Source organism: Vombatus ursinus, unplaced genomic scaffold (assembly GCF_900497805.2).
Source record: "Vombatus ursinus unplaced genomic scaffold, bare-nosed wombat genome assembly UNPS02014863.1, whole genome shotgun sequence".
Lineage (NCBI taxonomy): Eukaryota > Metazoa > Chordata > Mammalia > Diprotodontia > Vombatidae > Vombatus > Vombatus ursinus.
The window spans coordinates 3,004,378-3,027,814 of record NW_020954641.1 but is presented as its reverse complement, the minus strand read 5'-3'; the positions used below and the strand labels follow the sequence as shown (position 1 = coordinate 3,027,814).

The following is a 23,437-nucleotide window of genomic DNA, read 5'->3' as shown; positions in this document are numbered from 1 at the left end:
TCGTGAGCTGACCCACTCAGAGATCAGCAAGAGCTCTTTAAATCAGGAAGGGCTGAGCACGAGACCTGGGTTACTTCCAGCATAAAATAACATCAGTAATAATAGCTCACTTTTCTATAGTCATTTACAAAGCACTTGCCCATCCATTATCTCATCTGAATCTTTTCATAGTCCTGCAAGATGAACAAGGCAGGCATTATTTTCTCCATTATACAGAGGAGATAACTGGAGCTGAGAGACAAATAGATTTGAGGGGCCAGAGCCTAGGCAAGACCCCAGGTCTCCTGACTGATAATCTGGTTTTCTAACAGGAAAACATCAAAAAGTTTCAATCAATCATTTGTAAAAGGCAGTGTGCGGGAATGAAAAGATTATTGGATTTGTAGACAGAGGACCTCAGTTCAAATTGAGGCTCGGCTATCTATTTCCAATTGTGACTTCACTTCTCTTTGGGCCTCAGTATATTTTGTAAAATGAAGCATTTGGGCTAGATGATTGCTAAGATCCCTTCAAGCTCTAATGTGTATAATAATTCAACAAAAACCAAAAAAATGTATTACCAGATGAATTCCCAAAAGGCCCAGTGTTGGACGCCACCCTTAGGAGTGTTTCTACCCCTTTATCAGCCTCCAGTGCCCAGGGCAAGTAACCCTGAGACTGACCCTCTGCAAATTTTTGGCATTGCCTCAGACTCTAGGCTAGACCTCTCTGCATCCACCCTGATAGCCAGCTGTGGAGCAGCCCTGACTGATGTGAGCCCCATGACCTTGGGAATGTCTCTGCTCCCTTTTTCACCCTCAGGAACTTGGACAAGCATCCAGAGAATGAGCATGATTGTCCTTCTGTCTTTCGCTCTGATCAGTCCATTTCTGAAGAATTATGTCATATTCTGCACTACTTATTTTAGAAAGGATAATGAAAAGCTGGAATGGGCCCAGAAGAGAGTGACCAGGATGATACGAGGACTACAACACACCCAATTCAAGGATCGTTTGAAGGAATAAGCCTAGAAAAGGAAAGACTGGGTAGGGGAGGGGTTGGAGGAAGGGATGACACAGGCTTTCAGATATTGGAAGAGGGATTATCCTTATTCCGCTTGACTCCAGAGGAGAGAATGAAGAGCAAAGGTAGGTGTTGCAGATACATTTCCACTTGATAAAAGGAAACACTTTCTTGTACGTAATTAGAGCTGTCTTGGTTTGATGGAATGCTACAGGAAGCAGTGATTTCCTCAGTGCTGGGAATGCCCAAGAAGCTTTGTGGTCACGCATCAGAAATTCAACGGAAGGCGGGGAGGTGTAGGGGAATTCTGACTTGGGGACAAGTTAGACTGATCTCCTCTGAGATCTCTTCCAGCCCTCATAGTCTAGGATTCTCTAACCCTTTTCTTCACCCACTACACCCCCTACCTCTTCCTGCCCCGCCACCTCTCAAAGCATGCTGCTCCTATGTGCTCCCGTCTCTTCCTCCACCTCTCTCTAGCTCTGTGCATGCTCCTCCTTTCCCAGGCCTCCGGCCTATACACCCCCACACCGACGGAAAGAACTTACTGGGAGGGGGAGGGATGTCGGAAAAAAGGGGGGGAGGGAGGTCATCCTGACTCCACACCAAAAGCCCTCTTGTGACCTCAGCTGGGGGCCACTCCCAGAATTCCACAGCAGGCGCTTTCCAGAGCTTGTGAACGAGGCTCCTGAGGGGCTCCCTTGGTGCTGTTGACGAATTGCATTCCTAAGAGAGGGCAGATTATTTGTAAGGCGAGTTCCCCAGAGAACTTCAGACCTATAAACAGGCTCAGGCCTTGGTAGGCCCGCTTGCCGTTGGCCAGGAAAAGAAGCGTAACAAGGAAGGCAAAGGGCAGATTTCAGTAGAGGCATAGAAGAGGGAGGAAAGGGGGGAGAGGGAAGGTCCCAGCATGTCCCATGGGAGGGCTCAGGACAGGAGCTGGCTGAAAATGGAAGCTTGATGGAGCAAGGAGCAGGCACCATCTGAAGTCAGTATCACTGTGTGTACAAAATATGCCCTGTTCCCGAAGTGTCTGACCTCAAGGATTTCCAAGCAATCATGAACCAGGAGTTTGATTACTTTTTGGGGATTCTTGGAAAGGGGCAAAGTGCCATCAAATCATAGACCTAGAGCTGGGAAAGACCCCAGAAGCCCCCTAGTCTCACCTTTTAATTTCACAGACAAGGAAATTGAGGCCCAGAAAGATTCAGTGATTTACCCAAGGTCACACAGAGAGTGTCTGTCAGAGGTAAGATTGGAGCCACTGTCCTCTGTCTCTGGAGCCAATGCTCTTGCCACTGTACCAGTGGGTTGGAAGATGCCATCAAACAAACAACAAAAACAAAGAAAGTCCAGCAGTCTTTCAAGCATAACCCCTAATTTTCACCATCCCCTAAAACGAGGCCTCCAAGTATCCCAACTGCCAGGCTGTCAGAGACCATGATGTTCCCCTGAAAAGTAGAAGCACTGTTATTCAAGGGCCTTGTCCCACTAGCTAAGTTCTCCATAACCACAGGCCCCACAAAAATATACTCTTGGTTGAAAAAGGTGAAAAGTAATTAGAAGTAGATTACTATTGAGGAGAGGGGAGAGTATATAGTTTCATTTGTTATTATTATCAAACTTACAGTCTACCAAAAAAAAAAAAGAAAGAAAGAAAAAAACAGGCCTAAGCTTTGGGCTCTGAGAAACTTTTCTCATTGTCTTATCAGGAACTACCAAAAGAGTCATGCCTACACCTCTTTTACTGCATCTATTTCTCTGCATGGCCAAATCTTGAAGATATGGAAATGCAGGATTCTATTCAGAAGCACATTGAAGCAGCAACCCCTCTAGCCTTCTGACCACCAGGTCTCTGGTCCAGTGCAGACCTGCTGAGGTGGGGGGTGAGCTCAGGGATGAGAATCAATTTGGATCATTTGTGAAAAATTACTAGCTTGGCTTTGGAATTATGCAAAGAAAGTGATATCCTTAAAATGTCCTTACCTCTTTTACCCAGAGATTCTACTACTAGGTAATATAGCCCAAGAAGCTAATTGATAAAAAAGAAAGGCTCTATATATACCAAAATATTTACAGCAGTACTTTTAGTGGTAGCAAAGACCTGGAAACAAAGTAGATGCCCATCAATTGGGGAAATGGCTAAACAAGGTGTAGTGCATGAACATAATTGTATAATTTCTTGTGTCCTCAGTGCCTAGAACAGTATCTAACACATAAGTGCTTAAATAATGCTCATTGATGATGTAACAAACAATACATATGAAGAATACATAGAAGCCTGATAACACTTATTTGGGATGACTCATATGAACTGATGCAAAGTGAAGTAAACAGAAATAGGAAAACAATATACACAATGATTACAACAATGTGAGTGGTAAGAATGATAACAACTAAATAATAGAAACTGCTGTGAAATTACAATGATCATGTCTACCAAAAAGGAGGTAAAAGGATGCACCTACCCCTGCCTTCTTTGTAGAGATGGGGACTATGCGTATAGAACACTACACATGTCAGGTTTTTTCTGCATGTTGGTGAGTTTTCCTGAATTTTTTTCCCCTCTTTTTTATTTCCTGTTCTAAGGAATAGATCTCTGGGTGAGCAAAGAGAAGGGGAAGGGAAGGATATATTTGAATATGTTAAATGTGAAAACAAAATATATCCATTAAAATTTATTTTTTACAAAAAGAAATTACCTTGGGAAAAGTCATTGGAAACCATCTCCTCACCAAATAAATACATATAAACACACAAATACATAAACACACACTTTCTTTTTCAAATCTGATAGAGAAGATGCAGCTCTGACGAGGCAGCAAGCCGTTGGACCAACAATTAAGAGAACTGGGTTGAAATCCATGCTCTAGCATTGACTCATTATGAGACCTTGGGCAAATGATTTCTCTTCTTCAAGTCTCAGTTTGTTCATTTATACAGTAATTGAACCCAAAGATCTCTGAGATGCATTCCAACTGTAAATCCTCTGGCTAGCAGGCAGGAGAACTGTGTTTATCTCTTAGTATAACCTTAAGTAAATCATTTTCCAATCTTGGAGTTCAGTTTCCTCTGAGGAGGAAAGGTAGCACATTCTAAGGGAAAGGAGCATTGGATTTGAGATTGGAGGACCTGAGTCCAAATTCAGCCTAGCTTTACTACATGTTGTCTGTAAGTAAACTGTGACAAGTCATGTTAGGCTGTTCTCTAGGCTCCCATTTCTTCCTGTGCTGGAACAGAAGATCTGCACAGGTCTTTCTGACTCTTGAGCCTCTATTTCCTAAGTTCTCTTCCAGATCTGACATTCTATGATTCTAGGTTGGGGAAGGGCCAAGTATGCATTGAAGGAAACTTTCCCAACTTCAAATTATTGCAGCTAACAAAACTCTTTCGCAAGCCAAGGTTTAAAAAATAAATAAATAAACTTAATCATCTACAGACAATCCCTCTGATGAGAGGAAGCTGGGAGCTGAATCACCCCCTTCCTGGTTCCAGCCATGTGTAGGGACCTAGTCTGTCTAGACACAGCTTTTAGGGAGCGGCATTGCGGGCTCTTTCCCCTGAATTCCTGATACTTTAAGCTTAGAAGAACTTTGACTCATTCTCTGCAATTGCGTGAGGCAACAAAGAGGAGGTTCCTGCAGCTGGGTCACATGTGTATACCCTTCACATGTGTGTTAGAATGTATGTGCATGATAACATGCATACATATGGCCACACATTCACAAGGACTAATACACACCTTTGTCCAAGTATAGCTAAGGGTCAGTCAGTCAATCAATTAACAAGCATTTATGAAGTGCTTACTATGTACCCAGACACTACGCTAATTGCTGCAGATGTGAAGAGGGACAAAAATACAATCTATGTTCTCAAAGAGCTTACCTTCTAATGAGGTAGAAAACATGTAATTTACTAGGTGCATAAAAGATATACACAGCATAAATAAAAAAGATATACACAGCATTAAAAAAAAATCTGAGAGGTGAAGGAGGAAGAGGTTTCTTGGAAAAAGTGGGATTTGAGTTGAATCTTAAAAGAAACTAGAGAAACCAAGAGGATATATCTATACACACACATACCTGAAGATGCCACACAGCAATGCCAAAGCTGAAAGTATTTCTTCACTTTCATCCCAAGTAACTGGCAGTGGACATGGAATGGTAGAGCTGGAATAATAATTATTATAATTATAGTAGTAGAAGTAGTAATAGCAGTAGTAAGTAGTGATAATAATGACAAAAATCCCCTCCCATAATAGCTTGCAGAATATTAAATGCAAAATAATCATAGCAGGATAGCAACTTGTCATAGGATTGTTTCCCAATGAAGAGAAGAATGAAAATAAAAATCAATGATAGCTAGTGTTGGTACAGCACTTTAAGGTTTGAAAAGCTTTTTAAAACACATTATCTTACAAGATTCTCACAATAATTCTGAGATGGGTCCTGTAATCATCTCCATTGTACAGATGGGAAAATGAAGGCTCATAGAGAATAAGTGACTTGCCCATGGTCATTTAAATGGTGAAATTCTAATTCATCTTTCTCCCGACTCCAAGTCAAGGACTTTTTCTCACTGTACCACAGTGCCTTCTATTTTTTTTTAACATAACATTCACATGGAACTTTTTAGTTCTGCAAAATTTTTTTTATGTTATATCATTTAATCCTCATAGCAACCATGGGAAATATATACAAGTATCATTATAATCTCCATCTCATAGATAAGGAAATTTCAGCTCAGAAAGGTTAAATTCCTTAACTATGCTCACATGGCTAATAAATGAGATATCTGAACCCAGAGTCTTCCTAACTCTTCCTGCTACCAAGTGCCACATATGTCTCACAATATTTTTTCCCTTCAGTCTAACTCCTGAAGATTGTGTGTGGCAGTTTCTACCTCACTCACCTCTTCCTCACATTGTTTACAAACCAGAAGGGTCCTTTGAAAATAGAATGTTAGAAGTGAAAGGTACCTTCATCCAAAACTTTCATTTTACATATGGGAGAACTGAGGCCCAAAGTCACATGGCTAGTTAATGGCAAAACCCAACTACGAACTTTTTTGCTCTTTGAGACTTGAGTAACTCAGTTGTTCCCTTTGGATCAGACTATAATCAGAGGATCATAGAATCTCCTGAAAGTAACCTCAGAGTTCATCTGGTCCATCCCCTTAAGTGAGCAGGAATCTTATGGACAGGATCCCTGAGAGGCAGTTATCCAACCTCTGTCTGAAAAAACTCTAGCGACCAAGGGAAGCTCTACCTCCACAAGCAGACCACTCCATTTGGGGAAGGGTCTGATTGGAAGGAAGCTTTTCTTTCATATCAAGAGTAAATCTGCCTTCTCTACAATGTTTACCCAGTCGTCCTAGTTATATCCTTTGTGGCAGAATAAATCTAATCCCTTGTCCATATGACAGCTCTTCATATATTTGAATACTGTGATGATCTTCCCCCTCCCCCCATCAAGTCATCTCCAGACAAAACATCCCCAGTTCCTTCAACTGACCCTTATATGGCATGGTTTACAGTAGCTGAACCTGCTATATTTTATTGAAAGAAGATTGAGATGAAGGAACCAATGAAAGGGAAGTCCTATTGGATAGAAGGGGGCCCTTAAGGAGAAGTGAATTTCTACCTTGGGAATCTCAAGTTATGAACTGTCCCCTCTATTACCTCCTCTGCAGACATTCTATGTTCTAAAGTCTCTTTTAGACCTGCTCTTCTATGTTCTGTGCTCTAAGGTCAGGACTTTAGAGTCAGTTTCCTCCTTTGGAAAATGAAGGGTTTAGGATAAATATAATTTGGAACTTTCTGGTTAGATTACTACCAGGGGCAATAAAGAAGGTGGAGGGAGCAGAAAGATCTTTTGGCCTAGGCTCAAAGGATGTCTTGAATTTACCCATTAAAAGAGTACCCCCATTCATCTATGAAACAAAATTGTTAGAAGCTAGTTTTTCCCTTGATAGCACATTTTACAGAACAAAAGCCTAGAAAACCAACCATTTTGCTAAATTAAAAAAATATATTTTCAAATTACATTTCTTTTGTTTTCAAAGCTTATTTAATTTTGGTTATAGTAAGGGCTTCAAAAGTTGAACTTGGCCCTGGCCTCCCTGGAAATCTAAGAGCTCTTGCTCACTCTTCTCATAACTCTACTGAAACTGCTCTCTCCAAGGTCACTCATTACCTCTTTACCAGATCCAGTGTTCTTCTTCTTTGACCTCATCTAGCTTGACTTCTCCATAGCATTTGACAGAGCAGAGCACCACGCCCTCCATAACTTCATGAAACTCTCCTCCCTTGGTTCTTGTGACTGTGTATTCTCCCAGTTTTCCTCCACAGACTATTCATTCTGTCTTCTTCCCTTGCCCTCCTTTCTCTTCCTTGTCCCAGTCCACCCTTCTCATATGCTCCTACACACACATACACACACACACACACACACACACACACACACACACACACACACACACACCTGCTAAATGCAGGCATTATTCAAGGCCCTGTAATCTTTTTCCTTCTGTACAATTTCTCTGTCGAATTTGCCAATTCCCATGACTTGAACTACTCCTTCTATGCATGATGCCTGATAATCTTTTTCTTCAGCTATGACTTCTCTCCTGAGCTCCAGTCCCACATCTCCAACCACCTACAGGCAAATCTCCCTCTGTATATCCCCCTGGACCCTCAAATTCAATGTGTTCCAAACCACACTCATCATCTTCTCCCTCACTCCTTGCCCTTCCTCTTGATCCCTCTGTTTCTATTAGGGGTACTATCATCTACCCAGTCACTTACGTTCTAAACCTTTAAACCTTGGGTGTGAGGGAGAAGGAAGAGTCTAACATTTGACAAATCACGTCAATTCTTTCCTTACAATGCCCCTCTCATCTATCTCTCCTTTTCCATTCCTACTGCCACCACCCTAGTTCAAACCTTCATCACATTCTACTTAAGCTATTGCAAGAGACTCTCAACTGTTCAGTCTGCTTCCAGTCTCCCTCTCTGACCTTCCCACTGCACTCACCTTCCAATCCATTCAGAATATACCAACAAAACTAATCATCCTCAAACAGAGCATCATCTGATCACATCACTCCCCTGCTCAAAAAGCCTTCACTTTCAGTTGCCTGAAAGAAAAAAATAGTCTTAACTCCTTAGCTTGACAATCAAGGCTTTCTGTAATCTGTCCCCAACCTACTTTTCTAGTTTTATTTTCTACAGGCTTCATTACATTCCAGTGAAACTAAATTATTGTTTGGAATAGTGACTCCAGAGAATAACGTGACCCCAAGCTTTTGTGCACACCATTCTTTTCACTTGTAATACCCTCTCAACCCTCCAGCCTCACCTATAAAAGCCTTAACTACCCTACAAGACTCAGATCCAAAGCCACTCACTTCCTTGAAGTCTTCCTTCATGCTTCTACCCCAGCCAGAAGGACTTCTTCACTCCCTTGCATTGTTGTATTGTTCAACACTTTCTGCCTCATATTGGAAATACCTACATGTGTGTCCTATCTCCCTTAGCAGGTTTTTTTTCTTAATAATGAAAAATGTTTACTAAGGCTTTTGTGTTTATCAGGCATTATGGTAAGTGTTGGGGGAGATATCAGCTCCCATCCTCATGGATCAAGTAGAGGGATAAGACCTTTGCATACAGCTATAATGAACAATATTATATACTAAGTATAAGAGACATTAACAAAACAAAGTATGATGTAAGAATGGAGGGTAAAGGTTGTTACTGACCCAGGTGTGAAAGAAGACTTCAGAAGGAGCTGGCCTTTCAAGGATAGAAAAAAATTCAATAAGGAAAGAGGGAAAGGAAGGCAGTCTAGGTATAAGGAACACTCAAGTAAGAATATGGACCCATATATGGGAGCACAGTATAGGGTGTGTTCATAGGACAAAAATCATTCAGCTTCACTGGAGCTCTGAGTTCGTGGACAGAAATATTATGTGAGAAAACTGAAAAGGTAGGGTGGCACCAAATTGTCTGTGGCTTTGAATGCCATACAGAGGACTAAAATCTCCTTGAGAGAAGGGATCACATCTTATTCAACTTTGTATCCACTAGCACATTATAAGAAGATGAAGGAACATATAATAAAGCTTTCAATACAAAGAACTGAACAAAAAATGAGTTATCAGTATTTATCCCTTTCCAGGCAAGTCTGAGATCAGGCTCCATAGCTAAATGTACAAAATCTGGACAGGGATCAACACACTGTCTTTGAGCTAGGGAAGGAAAATGGTCTCCTTAGAAAGATTCATAAAATCCTACCACATAGAACATTAGAGTGGAAAGGAGCATCAGAGCTAAAAGGGACCTTAGAACAAAAGATACGAAATGTTAGAGATGAAAGTGGCTTTAAAACAAAGAACATCAGAGCAGGACAACCTAAGCTAAGCAATAATTTAATGCAATCCTCCTCTCCCACTTAATACATAAGGAAACTGGGTTACAGAAAGGGGAAATGAATTGCCCAAAGTCATACAGCAGAACTAAGATTAGAAACCAGGTCTTTTGACTCCCAAGAAAATGCTTGAACTAGAATGGCTTCCAAAATGTAAGAATGTCTTCCATGTTTGACCTAGAGAGATATGCCAAGCCTGTCACACTCACTGTGAGGCCAACTACCATCTGAGTAGGGCTAGAGGTGGTTTGGTCCTGATGCTAATAAATCAAGATGTCCAGGAAGGTTGGGCACAGGCAGCTCCTTATGGGAAACTCCTCCCCTTCCACTCAGGAGGAGGCCAGAGAGACTAGACTACAATGGGGACCATTGAGGGGGCCCTTGAGAGATTAGTCAGTGCCTGTACAGGATTCTACCTGTCACAGATTGCATACTAAGAGGGCAAGGTGAGCTCTGCGGAAATGGGAGGGATCCTAAACCCACAGTCCTGGCAGCAGCGTTGGCCTCCCTCCCAACACCAGCCTCAGTCCCTCTGTCCTGGAAAGCTCCAAGGAAAGGCTGAAAACTGTTCCCTGGCTTTAGAGGACCCAGCAGGATCACAGCCTGTAGCCTGATCCTGCCTGGATTATCTTTGGTGCTATTCTACAAGGCAGGGTAACCCCTGAGGTGACTTTTCAGGCTCCCTCCTGCTTTGCTATTTCTCCACAATGGAGAAACAGAGCTTCTTCAGATCTCTTGAGCCAATCAAACCAAGGGAAGAATCAAGAGTATTGAGATTACACCATGTTCCTCACCAACTAAGCCCCCCAATCCCTTGCCCCCTGCTCTAACTCCTTTCACCACAGTGTCTCTCCTCACCCTGCACCATCCTTAACCCTAGTCCTTAGTATCCTGAATCATACTCACCTGTAGACCCTGAAATCACCCTAACTTTCATTCTTACCCGCTTTCCTCCAATACAACTCTGTCCTAAAGATTTTGTCCTCCATCCTCCTCCTCCTCCTCCTTATAAAAGATGGACTTGGAGCAAGGAAAATCTGTATTCAAATTCCATCTGACATTTAGCTATATAACTCTGAGTAGGTCACAAACTCTCTGGAACTCAGTTTCCTAATCTATACAATGAATTGGTTGGAGTCAATGGCTTCTAAGGTTTCTTCTAGTTCTATGATCTCTATCCATGATCTCTTCAACCTAATTTCTTTGTCCCTAACTCTAACTCTTTTTACCCCATCCCCTTCCCTCTCCTTTTTGCCCCTTCCATTCTCTGTCTCTACTCTAAAGACCTAGCCCCACTCCCAACCCTTCCTTTCGTTTTCAACCCTTATCCATATAATAATTCCTACCATATACATTTTGCCCTATCTTCATCTCTCCTCCCTCATGCCTCTTCCTTGCCCATCCTAAGCCTCCTGACCCCAACTGTAACTCACCACACCTCACTATCCCACATTTCTACCCTAACCAGTGTTCCCCATCCTAAACTCATTTTGCTACAAATATTTCTTGCCATGACAACTACATATTCTATGTAGGCAGTCCCAATTTAAAGAAAATAAAATTGTCTTTTAACAAGGTTTACAAAAGGAACAAATTTTGACAGACCTTGGATCTTTATTTGGGGTTTATAAAACATAGCCACACTGTTCCCTAAATACTTACACTTTTCCACCCTAAATACTCTATCATCTTACACTGCCCACATTAGTCTCACCATACCCACCCTAATGCTCTCATACCCACCGTAGGCACACTGTCCCTTTCCTAAAAACACTCAGTAAGAAAAATTTTCCAGTCTTAAAAACCCCATAAGTCTTTATCCCCACTCTGTATAGTAAGTACCTCCCTTATCACTACCCTATGCTTAGAATTTGTCTTTATTTTTTTTCTGTTGCAGCTTCAGAAACAATACTTTTAAGACACATGACTCCTTGCCAGGCTATTGGCACCAATGAGTTAAAAATTTATCTGAGGAGTTGACAAAAGAATAGTTGTTGCTGGGCATTAAAGGGTGAGTTGGTGGAGGTCACCTGGCCAAGAAAGGTGGCATTTGTCTAAGGCTGGTATAACTCATGCTCAGGACAACCAGGACCTTAAGAACCCAACAGAGACTGAACAAAAGGAAACGAGGAGCAAAAACAGAGCCAGAAACCCTTACGATGGGAGAGACAAATCAGTCTCTACCAGAGTCCCCTGCTTCCTTATCCTGTCAGGACTTACCTCTTAGGTCAAGGTCATGGCCTTAGCTCCATCCTGGTCCCACCCAGGCGGGATGGGCTGCATCTGGCATTCAGCAGGAGGGTGGGGGGAGGGGGGACTTGGAGTGGGATGGGAAAGGAGGCCATCCCTTCCCTTCAAACTATAAACTGCCACTGGGACCCCAAAGCTGCCACCAGCGCATTTTTAAACAGCTGCTAACCTGAGCCCCCTTCCCCCAAACTTCTTGCTGTCTCCCCAGCTAGAAAACCCCTTTCTTCGTTTTACCTTATATGAGCTGAAAGAGGAGTCCAGGAGGCCTGAACTCCCTCTGTCCGGCCCTCCCAGGGCCCCCATTGGCCCTGGCCCGGCTCACGTGACCACCTCGCCTTGACCTGCCCGGGTTGGGGGAGTGTTGGCTTTACCCCCTAAGGAAGGAGAGCTTGACAATTTTCATATTTCTTCTAAATTTGGAGATTTCAGACAATGCTGGGAGGTTTGGCTCAGACTGCCAAAGCCCATGTGGAAGTCATTAAGTCAGAGAGGGGGAGGGAAGGAGGGAGGGAAGGAGAGGAGGAGGAAGGGAGGAAGGGAGGAAGAAGGGGGGGGAACAACTGAGTTCGTGAGGACGACAGGCCTGTGACTGTTGCCAGTTATATGCCTGGGAACATGAGCAACATGCTCAGAGAAAGTTGTTTGTAATAATTTCCTTCCTTTCCTCAAACCTTTCTGCTCCATGTGGGAAAGGATGAAAAGGAAAAAGTCCTGAGAACTTCAGGCAGGAAGAACCAAATCCTGTCTCCTGCTGATGGGCCTCCTATAGCTGGGAGGAGAAGGGTGGGGGCTGGGCTTGCGAATGGAGAGAATCTTTGAAAAGTGGGGGGGTTGGTTCAGGGGAACAATGGAATCCAAGAAGCTGACTTGGAGTTGAAACCAAAAAATGGGAACCACGGCTCGGCCGAGGGTGGTGTTACTCTTCATCTTGAGAGAACTGGGACAGCCACATGATGTCCTGGGGATAGTCCTGGACTCAAATCCCTTAGCTTTGACAGGAGTTTGGGCTAGAAGAGACCTTAGAGATCATTTAGTCCAACCTTCTTATTTTACAAAGAAAGTAACTGAGGCTCAGAGAGATAAAGTCATTTGCCCAATTCAGGAGCCCAGGTTCAAATCTAAATTTTACTGCTTATTAGTCTAGCCGAGTCACATCATTTCTCTGAGTATCATTTTCTGAATTTTTGTATGAGTTGATGTACTTAAAGTACTTTGTAAGTCTTAAAGCAATATAGAAATTTGAGCAGTTACTATTATTTTCAATCTTGATTGGTTCTAAGTCATAAAGGGGGAGTATTAAACAAACAAAAAAAAAAACTTTCACTCAGATAAGCCAGAATTGCTCAGGAAAGCAAAGTATAAAAGTCACCATCCATCCACTGTTAGGCACATTTGTCCTTCATATCACCTATGAACTTGGACACTCCACTAGACTGTAGGAAAAAATCCCAATGTGGCTTGCCCTCCTTACCTCATAGTTAACACTGAATGCCAGAGTTGGAAGGGATCTTAATTTAAACTCCCCTCCCCCATTTAGAGAGAGAGAAACTGAGGTTCCAGTCAGACCCCATCTGGAGAATTGTGTCAATCCATTTTTAGGCAGAGCAAGTGAAGTTGACCAAGTTGGTGAGGAGACGAGAAGGAATGTGAGCCTTAGCCTAAGTGAGAGAAGACTTATTCAATAGTTGTCTTCAAATCAATGACTCTCATATGGAAAAGGGATTAAAACTGATCTGCCTTGCCCCAGGGAACAAAACTACGGTAGAAGTAATTGGTAGAAGTTGCAAAAAAACAGATTCTGGCTCATTATTAGAGCTGTCCAAAACTGAAGAAAAAAACAAAAACAGAAACAAAAAACAAATGGACTGCCTAAAAAAGGAGCGCATCAACTGGATAATAATATTAGTTAGCATTTATATAATTCTTTAAGATTTGCAAAGAACTTTACAAATATCTCATTTGATCCTCCCAAAAAGCCTTGGGATGTAGGTACTATAATTATCCCTCTTTTACAGATGAGGAAATTGAGGCAGGCAGAGGTTAAGTGACTTGACCCAGGTCATACAGCTAGTATGTGTCTGAGGCTGAATTTGAACTCAGCTCCTCCTGATTCCAGGCTCAGTGCTCTATCTGCTGTGCCACCTAGATACTTTCAAGCAGAATTTATATGATCACTTGTTGGGTGAATTTTAAAAGGAGGTCGTATTCAAGTGGGTATTGGAGTAAATGACCTGTGACATCTCTTCCAAAACTGAAGCTCTATTGTTCTTTGACTCCTTGGCTGGGGCTCTTTCCTGTATGCCCCTAATTCTCTGTGTGATGTTAGTAAAATAATTTCCCATCGTGACCCCTTAATTTCTTCTGAAAAATGAGAAGGTTGAACTAGAATATTCAGCTCTGATAGGCTATGTTCTATATTCTCTTATAGGTCTGACAGTCTATGTTCTGCTATAAGGCTTCCACGTTCAGCCTTAGGACCTTTGCCCAGGCTGTTTCTACTGCCTGGACCACTCTCTCTTTCCTGCTTCTTGGAATACTTAGTTCCCTTCAAAGCCTAGTTCAAGTTCCATCTCCTACATGAGACTTTTTCCTGATCTCCCCCTATTTTTAACCAATATTACTACATATTTATTTTGTATTTATTTATTGGTGTCCATGCCGCTTCTTCCTTCTATGTAATGTGAGGTCCTCAAGGGCAGGAACTATTTTCATCTGTTTGTTTGTTTGTTTTTTCCTATTCCCAGTGCCTAGCACAATGCCTTACACATAGGGAGTATTTAATAAAGATTTACTGAATTGGATAGAATTGAATTCCGTCTCTGACATTCTGTGAAATCATTGTAATCAATATTTGTTGAGTAATGCCTATGATCTACAGGGGTGGGGAACCTGTGGCCTCATGACCACATGTGGCCCCTGAGTCTGGGCACTATGGTGTTTAAGCTTATCCAGAGATGAAGCAGACCCATGCCCTTGCCCTGAAGAGGGCCACGGTATAGAACTAGAGAAAGGAGGTAGACATAACAATCTGCATGACAATGGAGAAAGTATATATAACCTGAGTGTCAACAGAATGGTCAAGGCAAGGTGCGATAGGAGGCCACAGGAGCAATCCCTGAGGGCTAGAGGAAGTGATTAGAGATGGCTTTGTGGAGAGATGAGATTCAAGCGGGTGTTAAAGGTATGACAAGACTTAGACAAACAGAAAGAAAGGAAAAGGCAGGGACAAGGGAAAGAAGGGAAGAGAGTGGATGTGACCAATGACTTAGAGACCAGGCAATGTGCTTTAGTTTCTTGACTCCCAGTCCATGGCTCTTTCCACTTCATCCATTGACTCCCTTAAATTAGTGAAAAGAACGTAGGACCATGTCAGACAACATAGGTTCTAGTTCCAGGTCCGTCACTTACTGACTGAAACCTTGACCAAGTCACTTGCTCTCTCTGAGACTCAGTTCTCTCCTCTGTAAAAATGGGGATAAATAACTTGCTCTGTCTTCCTCACTGGAAAATTGGGATTCAATGCTTTTATGACTTTGTGGCCTTATCAATGTATTTCCTTCCTCCAGTGATATAGATTACAACTATTATTGTGGTCATAAAGTGTTTTTTAAAAAAACATAAAACCTATTAAAATGTTACATTTTTGTCATCATTTCTTTACTAAAGTCCTCTTTTTATCACTCATCATGACAAAGAGTACCTATCTCCAGGTTCTCGAGGGGTATTAAGAGCTGCAAGTCCAACCCCCTTATTTTAAAAATAAGGAAACCAAGACTCAAGGGAGGGGAAGTGACTTACCCAAGGGTGCACACAAAGTTAATGTTGGAGCCTGGGCCCAAACCAAGTCTTCTGGCTCCCAGCCCAGTGTTGTTTGCACTGTGTTATGTCTACCTCCCTAGAGACAGTCTGTGTAGGGGAAAAGTGATGGGGAAGGAAAATCATTGCAACCTCTTAAATACCAGGCTAAGGAGTTTGGATATGATCAGATGGGAGAGGGGACTAGTAGAACCATTGACGTCAAGTATCCTTCTTCATTAGGGAATATTGTATCCCTGGCCACATTTTTCAGCACTGTATCTTACGGTCCCCTGACAAATGGAGTCAGAAGAAGGAGCCATACTCCATACTGTCCTTGCCAAATCCAGACTCTCCCTCTGTCACTGTCAACTCAGCAAACTCTATATCTTTAAGATTCACTGCATCAAGTTCAAAAAGAAACAAAGACAAGAGGGACAGCTTCAGAATCAACATGCTTAATGTATTATATACTTAAAAAAAAAAACAAGTTGTCTGTAATGGAGAAGTTGCATGCATAATCTTTTCTTCCCTGTTCTTTAAATATAAAGATGCTCGTCTTTGATATTGTTTGACAAGTTTAGAATAACAGAAAATTTTAAAATATATTTTAAAAAGATTCATTCCATCCATCTATATCACCTCCATGAAAATCCTGGCTGTTCTTGCCATTGCCCAGTCTCCTACACCACACCAATCCCTATCCTCATATATGAAAACTCTGATACACTTTTTTAATGTCCCCTCAAATACTCCAGGCTGTCAACTCACCAACCTCCTTAACTACTGTGGTCTGCTCTTCATTCTACCTCTGTGACACACAGGATAGTCATACCCTTGATCAAATCATGATCCAGAGGGGCAGCTAGGTGGTGTAGTGAATAGGGTACCGGCAGTGAATAGAGTGAGGAGGACCTGAATTCAAATCCAACCTCAGGCCAAACACTTGACACTTACTAGCTGTGTGACCCTGGGCAAGTCACTTAATCCCAATTGCCTAAAAAAAAAAAACATGATAAATTTCTCCCTCAGACTATAACTTCTTATTCTCCTAACATTATCCCCTACTTTGCTCCTGTTTCATCCTCATCATGACCTCCAGTGACTCCATTCCATCCAGTCCATTTCCATTTTCCCAGTCCATCATCCCTCCTCTGGCATCACTTTCCTCCCTTCACTGTCTTGACCCTATAGTTAATCACTTCAACTGAACATCATGCTCTTCCCTTGAGTGCCTTGCGCTAGTGTTGCATCATCACATACATCTTGACAAACCCCATCTCTGGCAGACCCCTACCTTTCATATTCTTGCTTGTGTGCTGCTGAATGCTGCAAGTGAAAGTCATTTAACTGAACCAACTGGCACTCATACAAATGTATGTTATGTGGTCTCAGCTGTCCCTCCCCGTCACATAACCATCCTTTTCCTCTTCCCTGATTGACTCTTTATCAAATTCTCCATAGGGTCTCCTCTAACCCTTCCCTGATAGAACATCAGCACCTTGAGGATGGAGTTTGTTTTGTTTCTTGTCTTTGCAGATCCTGCACCTAATACAGTACCTGGCATACAGCAGACACTTAATAAATGCTTGTTTATTTTGTTACCTCATCATCTCACCAGCTGCCCGGCCACTTTCATTATTACCCTTTCATCTCCTTTCTTCCATTAGGGCTTAGCTACTTTGTTTAGTGAATACCTCACAAGCCCCCCTATATCGAAGTGGCCCCAGTTATAACTCACCTTATGCCCCAGCCATCTTCTTTCCAGTAGATCTATCAATACATGCCTTCTGAAATTCCCCTGCCCCCCCCACCCCAATTTCTCTTTTCAGTTCTAGAACCAATAAGAAGCCTGCAGAAATACAGGAATGTATTTGAGTTTTGGCACCACTATTCTATAGTGTCTCTTTCACCTATCCTTTCTGTAGATTCCTATGGCCACCACCCTAGTTTGAACGCTCATCACCTCTCTTGTAACTACCTCCTAGTTGCCCCAACCCTGCTTCCAATTTTTCTCCTCTCTAAACCATCTACCATAGAGCAGCCAAATTAACATTCCCAAAGTACAGATCTGACCTGCTTCCTGCTCAAGTGGCTCTCAATTTGCGACTAGAAATCAAACGCATGCTACTCTAGTCAGCATTTAAAGCCTTTCACATCTTTTCAGGTCTATTTCACATTAGTACCCCCATCTTGTGTATTTTATGTCCAGCCAAAATATCCTATTTACCAGCCTCAGACACATAATACTTACTAGCTGTGTGATCCTGGGCAAGTCACTTAACCCCATTGCCTAGAAAAAAAAAAGAAAAAAAATCAAAATATCCTATTTACTATTCCATTCTTACAATATTCCATCTCTTGCCTCCTTGCCTTTGTATAGACTGTCTTCTATGCCTAAAGTTGTGTGCGTGGCTTTTTATCCTTCATTCTCAATGAGGACCATGACATCAGGAAGGTGATGCCATGACTTGCAGTTGAATTGTATTTGAGTGAGGGAGGGCTGTGCAAACTCTCCAGCCTCATTTTCTCCTCTAGAGCCATCTGGGTCCAGTGGGCAGATATAGATCAGGACAACTTGAGATGGTCCAGGATGCAGTGGGAGACCTGGGCCTTTTTTAGCTAAGGTCTTTCCCAGTTCTCACTTTGCCTGAGGCAATGCCCATGCAGTGATTAGGCCTGTTTAAGAAGTGAGTCTGGGGGGCAGCTAGGTGGCACAATGGATAGAGCATGGCCCTGGAGTCAGGAGGATCTGAATTCAAATCTGACCTCAGATACATAACACTCACTATGTGACTCTGGGCAAGTCACTTAACCCCAATTGCCTAACCAAAAAAAAAAAAAAAAAGAAAAGAAAAAGAAGGAAGTGAGTCTAGGGATGACCCCTGTACCATCCCTCTGGACCTTCAATCCTTAAAATCCCAAGCTCCCTTCAAGGCTCAGCTCAGGTTCCACCCCTATACACAGCTTTTTTTTTTATTCCCCTTATGGCTAGTGCTCTCACCAATATCTCCTACCAAAATAAATGCGTACTTCATATTTATTTATTTATGTGTATGTTATATATTCACAATTGGGAGCCACTGAAGCAGGAAAGTGACAGTCAGACCTTGCATTTGGTGAATTTCAGTTCATAAAATGTAAGTTTCTTGAGGTCAGAGATTGTTTTATTTTTTTCTTTCTACCCCCAGAGCCTAGTACCATCCTTTGGTACTAGAGTAAATCCCAATAAATGCTTTGAGACTTGAGTTGAGTTGGTGTCGTCACTGGGGAGGAACCTGTTTTGGTTAAGAGTATAGTGATGCCATCTATGGTGTAAATTATGCACTGTTAAAAGAATTTGTCGTCAATGACAATGGTCAAGCTAGATAAGAGAATAATGAAGTCATCAATGGTTAGAACCATGTTTCAGCTTCAATATTGATCTGATTTGATTTATTTCATTGTTTTCTGAGCAATATTTGTGCAGATTCTATAGCCATTTTCCAAACTTTGTTGCCATTTCAGAATTCGCTAATAACTGTAATGTGAGAATTGTAGAGTGTCAGAGCTGGCAAAGACCTTACAGATCATCTAGTCTGACCTACTTCTCTCTTAAGCTTTACAGAGTTGCAAACTGAGGCCTAGAAAATAGAGTAATTGACAGAGTAGAGACTAGAGAGTACAGGCCTCTTGACTCCCCATCTAGTGTCCTTTCTGTTTTGTGTGATCTGCTCTCCCCCTATCCAATTCCATTATTTTGCATTCCAAGATCTCAATGATTTCTTATAAGGAGATTTTATGCATTCAGCCCATCTTCTCCCAGCCAAAAATGCTGTTGGATAGGAGCATAGCATTTCAGAGGTAAATAATGTAAGGCCTTAGCGATCATTTTGTCTAACTTCTCTCATTTTACAAATGAAGAAACTGATGCCCAGAAAGAAACAATTTTTCCAATATCACAGAGAGAGTTGGTGGAAGAGTTAGGACTAGAAACTGGATCTCTGGGGCAGCTAGGGGGCGCAGTGAATAGAGCACTGGCCCTGAAGTCAGGAAGACCTGAGTCCAAATCCGGCGTCAGACACGTAACTATTTACTAGCTGTGTGACTCTGGGCAAGTCACTTAACCCCAATTGCCTCACCAAAAAAAAAAAAAAAGAAAAAAAAGAAAAAGAAAGAAACTAGATCTCCTAAATCACAGTTCAAGGGTTTTACTTTCACTGAATATAGATCCTTATTTGAGAGTTGCTTTTCAGCTGATGTCTCAGCAACTTCTTACACCAAGAACACCCTTCCAAAGGATGGTATTCACCTGGACAGAAAGGCTAGCTGATGAGATTAGGGAATTCAGTTACATTGTCCAGAGACACCTCATGTCAAAGTGTGGTCAGCAGACCACTGGGGGTCTCCAAGACCCTCTGGAGAATGAGGGGAAGAGTCTATAGGATCAAAAGTATTATTTTTGTAATAATACTAAAATGTTTAACTTCTAATATGATAAATATAGATAGATATAACACACATAAACAAAGCTCTTTGAGGGTATTTATTAATTTTTAACAGCGTGAAAGTGTCCTGAGACCAAAAAAAAAAAAAATGCAGAACCACTGTTTCCTTCCAGCTCTAATAGTCTATTGTGAGGGACTGTCTGATGTTGGCAGCTACCAGGTTAGGAGCTGTGGCAAGAGTAGGGTAAGATCTGGGTATTTTGGAAGTCAAGGCAGGGGCTGTGGTAGGCAGAGTCGTGGTGAACTGGGATGGGCTGGTTACGGAGAAGCCCTGAGGCAATGGGCAGTGCTTTGTGAGATAAGCTGGGTACAAGGAAGTAGCCGAAGCTTGAGCTCCTGAGGCAATGGGCAGTGCCACGTGGGAGTGGGACGGCAGAGGACTGAGTTCCCTTTGCTTAGTTCCCTCCCTATATGCAACGTCATCCCCAGACGCCTCTTGTGACCTTCCTGACATCCTGGGTCCCTTTGTGCAGCACTGACCCCAGACCCCTCCTGAGTCTGACTTCCTAGGTCACGTACTCTGTCTATGCGCTAAATCCCAGATGCCTCCTTCCTATATCCGGTCCTAGCCTCCTACGTCACTCCCTCCCCCCTTGGTGTGCTAAACTCAGACAGCCCCTTCCGGTATCTGACCCTACAATCATTGGCTAGTAAGCAGGCTGGGGAGGAGGGGCTAGGTAGGTATTTAGAACAAGCGTGGTCAGATCACACACGCGCTCTCTCCTGGCTCCTGCCCTGTTGCTCTGGCCTTGCTGCTTGGGCTTGCTATGATGGCTTGCTATGTTGGCCTCTGAATAAAGCTCTGGTGTTGGCGCCTCCCGATGGCTCGTCTCTGTGTGGTTATCCGGCAGAGTACCGAAGACTCGAGTGTGAGTAAGACTCTGGTAGTGTGCTCCTTATAGAAGGAGTGGGTACCGGCGTATGGCTGGCAGAAGGTCGGCGTGCGGCCAGTATAGTCTATGTTCTAAGGTCTAATACTCTATGTTTTACATTTAAGCTCTAGTACAATGTAAATTCCTTGAGAGAAGAGAATATTTCATTTTTGTCTTTGTATTCCCAGTGCCCAGCACATAGTAGGTGCATAATAAATACTTCTTGAACTGAATTGAGCCCCTTCAGCTCTTCCATTATATGTCCTAAGCATATATGCCATATGTGCTTCAAAATGTGACATTGCATGCTCTGGTTTCTAAATACCCCTCCAGCTCTGACGTTCTTGGAATGCCTACATTGGGAGGTTAGTGTGAGGATGACATGAATGGATGGTTGAGTGTGGCCCCTGGACATAAGAATAGATAGAAGAAGGAGGTCAGGGAACAGGCATAGGCATAAGGTGTACAGAGATAAGAAAAGGTCTTACTTCCCTAATAAATGAAAAAAAAGTCCTAATATTCTGGAGTATGAATGAGCATGGTAAAAAATGGTACCTCAAGTGTTAGGACAGTTTGAAAGATCAAATGTTAGATCTGAAACAACTTCCCAAGAAAAATTAGGAGGGGCAGCTAGGTGACACAATGGATAGAGCTCCGGCTGTGGAGTCATGAGGACCTGAGTTCAAATCCGGCCTCAAACACTTGACACTTACTAGCTGTGTGACCCTGGGCAAGTCACTTAACCCCAATTGCCTTACCAAAAAGCAAAAAAAAAAAATTAGGATGTCTTGAGGACTCCCCATAACTTTTGAGATTGATGTTAGGGGGGAAAAACCCTCCCACAGCATATTCTTGAGTATTATTTTTGGAACTAGAAAACTGGACTGGATGGAGCCAGCACGGAATGTTCTTAAGTTGTATGAGCTTCAAAGACCACTTACAGAGTCAATTCAATTCTTCATTGGGTCTTTGATCTCATCATCAAGAGTGTTCCCTCCAAAAATGTAGATTACAGCCCAACTATGATTTCCCATTCTTGTGCATTTTTTCTCCATGCCCTTCCATAAAAAAAAAAAAAATTCATAGAGAATCTACCTAGCTTGCTAGGCATCTTCATCTAAGTCTTTTACCATTTCGTGGGTACCAGTGACAAACCCATAGGCAGTCTAATAGCTAAGAGATAGCATTTACTTACATAACACTTTGAGGTTTGAAAAAAGTTTTGCATATTTGAGCATCACAACCCTAAGAGTTAAGTACTATTATTATCCTCACTTTACAGATGAGGAAGCTGAGGGAAACCTAGGTTCAGTGACTTGCCCAGAGTCACACAGGTAGTAACTAAGAAAGGATTCAAATTCAGGTCTTCCTGACTGAGTCCAGCACTCTTTATACTGTGTCACTTAGCTGTATCATTTGTCAGCCCTAGCTCTTGCTACATGACCAGAACACCTTTTCCAATCACACCAATCATTCCAATCAATTTTCTGGAAGACATCTCTTATAGTTAATATTCTGTGGAAGCCCAACACACCTCTCTCCATTGCTCTTTGGATCACTCATAATTTTTTCTTTTAGGAGACTGTTGTGGTCCATTATTCACAGGCTTACAAACATTTTTAATATTATACATACAAGATTTAAAAATATATATACATATATATTATATATATATATATGATTTTAAAACAACAACAGGTTATGGTGTCAGGAAAGACCTAGAGATTATTAAAAGTATTTATTCCCAAATGTTATTCAACCAATCTCTTTCCTCTATTCAATTCTAGCCCAGTACTTTATTTATCACCAACATGTTCCCAGCCTCTATGTCTCCCAGACCCCTGGTACTGTTACCTGACCTACTGATGTAATCTGAGTCCCTCTGAGTCTTGCAATATTCTCAGTCACTGCACCCTTAGGTTTTCTGTGATTTTACATCTGCTCTTCAGCAGAATTTTCTTTTATGTATTATCTACATTGGTTAAAGTGTTAGCTTCTTCACAGCATGGACTATCTTGTTTTTCTATTTCTATCTCACCATACAGCACAATGCTTGGCACAGAGTAAAGGTTTAAGAAAAACTTTTTTCATTTCTTCATTCACTAATAGATTAGTTTAATGGGTTCTCCATGCTGTGGCAGGTCATAATCTATATAATTAGAGATTATTCATCCATTTGATTTTTCCTGTGTGAATTGTCAGGGAAATATTTTTTGAGTGTTCAAAAATCTCATTGAGGTATCTTTATAGTATTCAGAGGCTTGGTACAATCAATGCATGTCATCTACAGACAAGGGCATCTGGCAGACATCACCACATATAAGGAATCCCTGTCCCAGTTGGACCTCGCACAGGACCTCCTCCATGTTAGCTGTAAACACTCTAGTCAAGCATACATCTCCTGCTTTGTGGTTTGCTTAACACGGTTAATCAAGGGACTGTTGAACAAAGTTGTTTCCATGGTTGTACCTATCAAAGAAGCATGTATGATCTTAGCATAAAAATGAAATACACCTTTTTGGTGGAGAGCCTTGAAGGCTGTGTTTTTTTTTTAAATGTTGTTTAGCTGTTTTGATATATCACATCAGTGCTATTTTTTGAAACT

At 42.0% G+C, this 23,437-nt stretch overlaps 1 long non-coding RNA gene across 5 annotated transcripts in view; it reads right to left on the bottom strand.

Annotated features, from left to right (window-relative positions):
* LOC114027836 overlaps positions 1 to 11,894 on the bottom strand; it is a 29,224-nt gene extending 17,330 nt beyond the window's left edge. For all 5 annotated transcript variants that reach the window (XR_003567297.1, XR_003567298.1, XR_003567301.1 and 2 more), the window contains exons 1-2: positions 11,649 to 11,894; positions 5,085 to 5,171 (exon numbers count right to left, since the gene is read on the bottom strand). This is a non-coding gene — a long non-coding RNA (uncharacterized LOC114027836). The remainder of the gene's footprint in view (positions 1 to 5,084; positions 5,172 to 11,648) is intronic.
* Positions 11,895 to 23,437: the final 11,543 nt, after the last annotated feature.